Source organism: Saimiri boliviensis (assembly GCF_048565385.1).
Source record: "Saimiri boliviensis isolate mSaiBol1 chromosome 19 unlocalized genomic scaffold, mSaiBol1.pri SUPER_19_unloc_4, whole genome shotgun sequence".
NCBI classification, from domain to species: Eukaryota; Metazoa; Chordata; class Mammalia; order Primates; family Cebidae; genus Saimiri; species Saimiri boliviensis.
The window spans coordinates 1,233,067-1,243,271 of NW_027412505.1; positions in this window are offsets into that span (position 1 = coordinate 1,233,067).

Genomic DNA, 10,205 nt, shown 5'->3' on the forward strand with positions numbered 1-10,205 from the left:
CACCCCACCACCATTTTCCACTGCTCTTTTTTCTTGGATGAGGCTTGTGTGAGGAAGGTGCCTTTGTTCCATTTGGGTCGAAGCCCTTAGCTCCTGGGTGAAGCAGTGCCTGCAGTTCCCTCTGTGCCAAGACTGGGGCACCAGCCGCCCCCAGGCCCTGAGCCGGTTTTCTGCAAAAAAAGGAGCCTTTCTTGGGCTCAGAGACCAGCAGCTTAGCGCCAGCTGTGTGTGGCTGGAAGTCTGTTTAGTGGTAATAACTACATTCTAAAGTGACCCACAGTAACCTCTGCAACAGAGTTGAGATGACCTTCCCAGAAATAATGGGTAGATTTCTGCTCTGCGTGTGTTCAGACACATGCAACATTTGCGCACATGTGAGAACTCATGAGCTCCTAGGAGTTTCAGGTTCTGCATCTTTAACTGCTGGCTTTTGATGAAAAAGGAAAATTATTTTTCAATTTGGACATCAGAGCTTTGGAAAGGAATTTAAAGCCATTTGGTGTGAAACTGTCTTGAGGCTAGAACAAGGTGTGTCTTTCATAGATGCCAGATTCCAGCTCTCCTCCTTGGCTTGTTCGTGGTTTCATTTCATTTTTGTGGGGTAGGAGGAAGTGTTGGAAGAAGAATGTGGAGTCTTGATTTTTATCTACCATGAAACACCCAGGTCTGCAGTGAACTGAAGAAACAGAGCCCCTCCACTGGGCTTCCACCAGGGCAGGCCACTGCAGACACACAGCCCAGGGCATCATTGGGGCTTTGGTCAGGGACCCCACCAATGCCTGAGGAACTAGCAGTTATGCAGTTCCTGGACCCCAGGAATGAATCCTAAACTGGGCGTGGTGACAGAACAGCAAGGCTGAGAGGTCTGGGATTACAGGCACCTGCCACCACGCCCAGCTAATATTTGCATTTTTAGTAGAGACGGTTTCAGCATGTTGACCAGGCTGGTCTTGAACTCCTGACCTCAGGTGATCTGCCCACCTTGGCCTCCAAAAGTGCTGGGATTACAGGTGTGAGCCACTGAGCCTGGCCTCATTTTTGTATTTTTAATAGGGATGGGACTTCACCATGTTCGCCAGGCTGGTCTCGAATCCCTGACTTCAAGTGACTCACCTGCCTTGGCTTCTCAAACTGCTGGAATTACAGGCATGAGCCACCATGCCCAACTGAGAAAGATATCACTGATGAGCTATATTTAGGCTGAACCAGAATGACATGAAGTGATAAGATGGAGAAATACCTGTGGAAAAACTGCCAGGGCATGGGAACAGCCAGTACAAAAGCCTCAAAGCAGAATGAACTGGGCTCACTGGAGAAGGAAGGAGGCTGGTGTGGCAGGAGATGAGTTCAGAGAGCTGGGGCCTACCTCATACGGGCCACCCTGCGGAGTTTGGGTTTGATACTGAATTTAATAGAAACCACTGAAGGGTTTTAAACAGGTGAGTGATGTGACTTAGTCTACATTTTCTAAAGATCATGCTGTCTCCACTCCCATTCTGCCTTTACTACCTTGGTATAATAAAGTAAGTCTTTATCCATCAGAGTGTAAAATAAAATGTAGTGTTTAAGGGTAACAGATAAAAAATGCTTTGGTGACCTTAATTTGGTGACTTCTAATGTACCAGTTAAGTGCAGATACAAACAAAACTGCAATCATAGTATGATTTCAGTTTTGGTTAAAAACATGGTACAGAAGAACAATGGGAATAAATGGGCCAAAAATGTTAACAATGCTTGTCCAAAGGTGTTGGCATTAAGAGTGAGTTTACAGTTTTGCAAATGAGCACACATTTCTTTTATAATCAGAAGAAGACTTGTTTTAAAATGTAGACACCAGGCTGGGCACGGCAGTTCATGCCTGTAATCCTGGCACTTTGGGAGGCCAAGATAGGTGGATTACCTGAGGTCCAGGAGTTCAAGACCAGCTTAGCCAACATGGTGAAACCACATCTCTACTAAAAATATAAAAAATTAGTTGAGGATGGTGGTGGGCACCTGTAATCCCAGCTCCTTGGGAGGCTGAGGCAGGAGAATTGCTTGAACCAGGGAGGCAGAGTTTGTAGCGAGCCAAGATTGTGCTGCTGCACTCCAGCCTGGGCAACAGAGAAAGACTCCGTCTCAAAAAAATTAAATAAATAAAATGTAGACACTGATGATTGCCAATGCCTTGAATACAGTGTTGGGAGACTATATCTACTAAACACTTTCCCCCTACCATCTTATTTTGGAAATTTTAATCTAAAAATCCCATAAAAACCCTAGAAGAAAACTTAGGCAATACCATTCAGGACACAGGCATAAGCAAGGACTTCATGACTAAAACACCAAAAGCATTGGCAACAAAAGCCAAATAGACAAATGGGATCAAATTAAACTGAAGAGCTTCTGCAAAGCAAAAGAAACAATCATTAGAATGAACCAGTAACAAACAGAATGGGAAAAAATTGTTGTAATCTACCCATCTGACAAAGGGCTAATATACAAAATCTACAAAGAACTAAAACAAATTTACAAGAAAAACAACCCCACAAAAAGTGGGCGAAGGATATGAACAGACACTTTTCAAAAGCAGACATTTATATAGCAAACAAACATGAAAAAATGCTCATCATCACTTGTCATTAGAAATTCAAATCAAAACCACATTGAGATACCATCTCACACCAGTTAGAATGGCGATCATTAAAAAAAAAAAAACTGGAGACAACAGACGCTGGAGAAGATGTGGAAAAATAGAAACACTTTTACACTGTTGGTGGGAGTGTAAATTGGATCAACCATTGTGGAAGACAGTGTGGTGATTCCTCAAGGATCTAGAAATAGAAACAACATTTGACCCAGCAAACCCATTACTGGCGTATACCCAAAGGATTATAAATCATCCTATTATAAAGACAGGCACACGTATGTTCACTGTGGCACTGTTTACAATAGCAAAGACTTGGAACCAACCCAAATGCCCATCAATGATAAACTGGATAAAGAAAATGTGGCACATATACGCCATGGAATACTATGCAGCAATAAAAAAGGATGAGTGCATGTCTTTTCTAGTGACACGGATGAAGCTGGAAACCATCATTCTCTGCAAACTGACACAAGAACAGAAAACCAAACACCACATGTTCTCACTCATAAGTGGGTATTGAACAATGGGAACACATGGACACAGGGAGGGAAACATCATACACTGGGGCTTGTTTGGGCATGGAGAGGGCTAGAGGAGGGAAAGCAGGTGATGGGGGGGATTGGGGATATGACATCATGAGAGATACCTAATATAGGTGACGGGGGGACAGATGCAGCAAACCACCATGGCATGTGTATGCCTATGTAACAATCCTGCATGACCTGCACATGCACTCCATAACTTAAAAGTATAATTTTTTGAAAAAGCAATTGAAACTGAGACATTAAAAAAAACTTTATTCACTCCTTTAAAATAATAATAAACCCATTACATGTTAACATAATTTAATTTTTAAATAAAATATAAATTTCCTCAAAGTAAAAAAAAAATCATTTCCAACTTCAAGTTTATTGCAGGCAAAAAGGTGTGATGAGAATTTCATCAACTTTCTTCATCATATATCAAAATTATAATATGATTTATTCCAAAATATTTTGTATAGAGTCTCATTTTATGACACTGGTATTTTTTCCTTTACTTGGAAATGTAAGGCTTTTGTTAGCTCTGTTTGTTTGTTTCTTTGTTTTTGAGATGCAGTTTGGCTCCTGTCATCCAGTCTGGAGTGCAGTGGTGCCTGCTCTGCTCACCGCAATCTCCAGCTCCTAGGTGCAGGCAACTCTGCCTCAGCCTCCTAAATAGCATGCCTGGCTAATTTTTGTATTTTTAGCAGAGATGGAATTTCACCATGTTTGCCAGGCTGACCCCAAATTCCTGTGCTCACCCAGCTCAGCTTCCCAAAGTGCTGAGATTACAAGTGTGAGCCACCACGCCCAGCTTCAGCCTTTAAAACAAGAAAGGAAAGCTGGGCACGGTGGCTTGCACTTGTAATCCCAGCACTTTGGGAGGCAGAGGTGGGCAGATGACTTGAGCTCAGGAGTTTGAGACGTACCTGGGCAACATGGCGAAACCCCACTTATGTAGATAAAATACAAAAACCCACCAGTTGTGGTGGTGTGTGCCTAGTCCCAGTTACTCTAGAGGCTGAGGTGGGAGGATTGCTTGAACCTGCAGAGTCAAGGCTGCAATGAGCTGTGATTAAACCACCGTACTACAGCCTGAGGTTGCAGTGAATCATGCTTGCACCACTGTACCACAAACTGGGTGACAGCAAAACTTTGTCCCCCCAAAAAAAATTGCAGTGAAAACAAAATTTGCCATCTTAATTTTTGTAACTATATGTTTCACTAGTGGTATGCATATTTACATTATTATAAAAAAGACCTTCAGACTTACATATTTCAAATCTAAAACTCAAGCACATCAACATTTGCCCATTTTATTTTCTCTCTAGTCCTGGACAAACACGCTTCTACTTTCTGTTTCTGTGTGTTTCACTACTGAAAATATGTGTTAGTTGGTTACTCACTTCTTTCAGTTAACATAATATTCTCAAGGCTTATCCTTATAGAATGTGACAAAATTTCTTTTTAAGGCTGACTAGCATTTTATATATTAGAGACAGGGTCTCACTCTTGCCTAGGCTGGAGTGCAATGGTATGATCTCTGCTCACTGCAACCTCCACCTCCCGAGTTCAAGCAATTCTGTTTCAGCCTCCTGAGTAGCTGGGATTGCAGGTGCCTGCCACTATGCCTGGCTAATTTTTGCATTGTTAGTAGAGACAGGGTTTCACCACGTTGACAAAGCTGGTCTCCAACTCCTGACCTCAAATGATCTACCCGCGTCAACCACCCAAAGTGCTGGGATTATATGTATGAGTCACCATGCCCAGCCTTGTTATTTTTGAGACACGATCTCACTGTCACCCATGCTGGAATGCAATGGAGTGATCAAAGCTTACTGCAGCCTCAACCTCTTAGACTCAACAGATCCTCCCACCTTAGCCTCCTAAATTGATAGGACTTTTCTATTTTTCAAGTTAAAGGGATTTTTGGCCAGGCACGGTCCTTACACATGTAATCCCAGCACTTTAGGAGGCCAAGGTGGGTGGATTATCTGAGGATAGAGTTTGAGACCAGACTGACCAACATGATGAAACCTCATCTCTACTAAAAATACAAATATTAACCGGGAGTTATGGCAGGTCCCTGTAATCCCAGGGACTCAGGGGTCTAAGGCAGGAGAATCACTTGAACCCATGAGGTGGAGGTTGCAGTGAGGTGAGATTTCACCACAGCACTCAGCCTGAGCAACAGAATAAGACTCTATCTCAAAAAAATAAAAAATCAGCTGAGAGTGGTGGCACATGCCTGCAATCCCAGCTATTTGGGAGGCTGAGGCAGAAGAACTGCTTGAACCAGGGAGGCAGAGGTTGCAGTGAACTGAGATTGCATCATTGAACTCCAGCATGGATGACAAGAGCAAAAATCAAAAAAGAAAAAAATCAAAGCATACCGCTACAAAAATACTAACAAATCACGAAGGAAGACAAAGAGAGGAACAAAGAAACTACAAAACAGTCAGAAAACAATTAATGAACTTATAATAGTAAGTCTTTATCTATAAAAATTACTTTAAAAGTAAATAGAATAAGCTGGGCATGGTGGCTCATGCCTGTAATCCCAGCACTTTGGGAGGTCGAGGCAGGTGATCACAAGGTCAAGAGATTGAGACCATCCTGTCGAACACAATGAAAACCTAACTACTAAAAATACAAAAAATTAGCCTGGCGTGGTGGCACATGTCTGTAGGCCCAGCTACTTGGGAGGCTGAGGCAGGAAAATCGCTTGAACCTGAGAGGCAGAGGTTGTGGAGAGCCAAGATCATGCCATTGCACTCCAGCCTGGACAAGAAGAGTGAAACTCTGTCTCAAAAAAGAAAAAAAAAAAAAAAAAAAAAAAGAAAGCAAAAGGAAAAGGAAATAGATTAAGCCCACTAATCGAAAGACACAAAGTAGCAGAAGAAAGAAAGAAACAATTCTCAACAATATGTGGCTTACAAGAGACTCACTTTTGCCTTAAGGACATACTTAGACTAAAAATGAAATAATAGAAAAAGATAATTTGGTGCGGTGGCTCTCACATGTAATCCCAACACTTTGGAGAGCTGAGGCAAGCAGATCACTTGAGGTCAGGAGTTCAAGATCAGTCTGGCCAACACACTGAAACCTTGTCTCTACTAAAAATACAAAAAATATTATCCAGGTATGGTGGTAGGTACCTGTAGTCTCAGCTACTCAGGAGGCTGAGGCAGGAAAATCTCTTTGAGTTCAGGAGGCAGAGATTGCAGCAAGCCGAGATTGTGCCACTGTACTGTAGCCTAGGCAACAGAGTAAGACTCTGTCTCAAAAAAAAGGAAAAAGAAAAGATATTCCACACAAATTATAGGCAAAAGAGGACAGGGCAGGTATACCTATTGCAGACAATTAGATTTTGGTCAGATTTTGTCATAAGAGACAAGATCACTATATAATAATAAAGAGAGCAATTCATGAAGAGGTTATCACAATTGTAAAATATATGACAACATTGAAGAACCTAATATATAAAGCAAATATTAACAAAACTGATGGTAGAAACTTACCGCAGTATAGGAACAGCACGGGACTATTATATTACACTTTCAACACTAGATAGTCCATCCAAACAGAAATTAAGTAGGGAAACAGTAGATGTGAATCAACTATAGATCAAATAGACCCAATAGGCATTATTTCACTCAACAGCAGAATACATTCTTCTCAAGAGCACAAGAACTTTCTCCAACACAGATCATACATTGGGCCATAAAATGAGTCTTAACAAATTTTTAAAGTTTGAAATTGCCAAGCATGGTGGCAGGCACCTGTAATCCCAGCTACTTGGGAGGCTGAGGCAGAATTGCTTGAACCCAGGAATTGGATGTTGCAGTGAGCTGATATCATGCCACTGTGCCCCAGCATAGGTGACAGAATGAGACTCCACTTCAAAAATAAACAAATAAACAAATGGAATGATAGAATGTGTGGTTATTTGCCTCTTAATATTTTAAAATCAAACATTTAACACTGTAATTCCGCTTTGTACCAGAATTCATCAGAAACAATCTTTTTAGCTCCATGATTTTATTTTATTTTATTTTATTTTATTTTATTTTTTTGAGACGGAGTTTCGCTCTTGTTACCCAGGCTGGAGTGCAATGGCGCGATCTCGGCTCACCGCAACCTCCGCCTCCTGGGTTCAGGCAATTCTCCTGCCTCAGCCTCCTGAGTAGCTGGGATTACAGGCACGTGCCACCATGCCCAGCTAATTTTTTTTTTTGTATTTTTAGTAGAGACGGGGTTTCACCATGTTGACCAGGATGGTCTCGATCTCTTGACCTCGTGATCCACCCGCCTCGGCCTCCCAAAGTGCTGGGATTACAGGCTTGAGCCACCGCGCCCGGCCCATGATTTTATTTTTAAATTTAGCTGAACATTATAGCAAAACTAAAATTTACAGTTTTCTCCTGCCTTCCCTGAAGAAAAGCCCAGGGAGTATTTTTGTTTTGTTTTGAGACAAGTGGCCAGGCACAATGGCTCATGCCTGTAATCCCAGCACTTTGGGAGGCAGAGGCAGGAGGATCTCTTGAAGTCAGGAGTTTGATACCACCCTGGTCAACATGGTAAAACCCCATCTCTACTCAAAATACAAAAAAAAAAAAAGCTAGCTGTTATGATGCACACCTGTAACCCCAGATGCTCAGGAGGCTGAGGCAGAGGCATGGCTGGGGTTTCACACTCTGTGGAGTTGGCAAGAGCCTGGGACAAGTGGGAGCCCCACCCCTTCACAGTTGGTGGGGTGGGAGCTCCCCAGGTGTAGCTGCAGCCACCCAAGTCATGGCTGCAGACCTGGGCCTCCCTGTGCTCTTAGGGGGCTGGAAGCTGGCAGAGGCCCCACCCTCCTGGGTGCAGCTGGCCTCCCAAGTCAGAGCTGCAGACCCAAGCCTCACTCAATGAAGCAGGCAGGAGCCCGTGTCAAAACCGCAGTTGTAGACCCAGGTATCTCTGCATTCTTGGGGGCCTGGGAAGGTCCCCTGCTCTTGCAGACTGAGAAGTGCCTGCTCCTGCTGCCTGGCTTCTCCCTGCTGTGAGCATCCACTCTGACCTCAGAGCAAGTTCAAACCTGAGCCTGGGCACTGTCACAGCCTGACTGGGTGTGCACATGCTTAGGGCAGTGCTGACACACCAGACCCCTGCCAACTAGGCCCCTTCCAGACTCTGGGCACTAAAGAGCATAAGAGGGAAGCTGAGAGGGGCTGAGAGCAGCTTCACACTGTCCTGAGGGCATCCCCTGGCACCTACAGCCTGGGCTCCAATTTCAGAAGGCATACAGGTTCCTGGGTGGAAGGGGGCAGGTCCCTGGTGAGGCTCTACCTTCAGGCCAATGAGGGCATGAAGGCTGAGAGATGGGCTGCCAGTCACATGGATTGGAAAAAAAACTTGTGGTCCCTTTTTCAGGCCCACCCATGGTCACCCATGGATCAATCAGCATGCCTTTTCTCCCCTTTGAGGCCCATAAAAGCCCCAGGCTCAGCTGGAGATGAGCAGACGTTGGAATGACCAGCTGCAGAGAGAAGCTACCCACTCCAGGGCCTCCTCTCTACTGAGAGCTGAACACACATGAGGACCACCCTGCCTGCAGAGAGGGACTACCCATTCCAGGGCCTCCTCTGAGCTGTTTTGCCACTGAATAAAGCTCCTCTCTCCTTGCTCGCCCTCTACCTGTCCACATACCCCATTCTTCCTGGACACAGGACAAGAACTCAGGACCTGCCAAATGGCAGAGCTGAAAGAGCTATTAACAGAAACAAGGTTGAAACACACTCCTTGCTTGTCGTATTGCTGGCCCTTTTGGGAGCCCAGATCTGGGAGCTCCCTGAGCAAGGGCTGTGACTCCCTCTTTGGGGCCCTGCCATTCCTGGAGTCTCCACACTTTTGGACAGCACCATGTTCCCCAGTGGCAACTGTAGAAGTTGCTTGTGGAGCACCCGGTCCAGCTGTAGCCTCGTAAAGAGCGGGCACCTGTGCTGGCACCTAGAGCTACCCACCTCACTGTAGCAGCTGGCATGCCTGACTCTGTGCAGCAGCTGGACCCCATGCTCAGTTGCTCACACACTCCTCACTGCTCCACATCTGGCTCACCCTTGGCAGGTATCTGGGACAAGTGGGATGGCAGGCATGGGATCCAGGCTGATAGCATAAGCCAAGTGCAGCCTGCCAGGCTGAATGGATGGAATGAGTCCATCTGGCCTGAGCAAAACTTGGGAAAAGGTGCCATCAGCCACAGAGGTTTCCACCCAAAAAAGCAACACCCCAAGGATCCTGTAACATCATCACCCACAGGTCATGCCCTGTCACCAGACAGGTTACCACACTGCCACCCCAACTAGGATGGCCACCTGTCCAGGTTTTAACACTGAGAGTTTCATATCCCAGAGAACCCTTCAGATATGACCTAACTGGGATGGCTGGTCACCTTACCCCCTCCCCTGCCACCCTGAGGTGGACAAATACTAATGAATCACCCTCTCTGAGCACTTGCCTGTGTGAACAGCCTGCCACCATTCCCACAACTCACGGTCAGTCAGGGGCAGAAGGAATGGTGATAAAAGCTACTTGAGACCCGAGGGTTTATCCAGATGTCAAGAAGAAAGAAGGAATAGATGCCTTGGGCATTTGTTTTTGATTTGTTTGTTTGCATCCTCAATATATTCTCCTTCTCTGTAGAACATCACTCTCATGTTCCTTTGTGAAACAAATGACTCCCGATCTCAATCCATACAGGTGGAGCTGATGCAACCCTGTGACTCCAGAGTGGGCTCACCACCCCTGCCCATCCCATTGGTGATTCCACCACCCTGCCTAATGCAAGGATGGAGAAGTAGGCAGAAGATCCAAGCCAGGACAGTCATACTCTGTTCATCTGTTTTGCATTGCTATAAAGGAAGAGCAATGCAAATGGGTAATTTACAAAGAAGTGAGGTTTATTTGGCTCACAGTTCTGCAAGCTGTACAAGCATGGCCCCACGATCTACTCATCTTCTGGTGAGGCCTCAGGAAGCTCTGACTCATGACAGATGGTGAAGAGGGAGCAGATA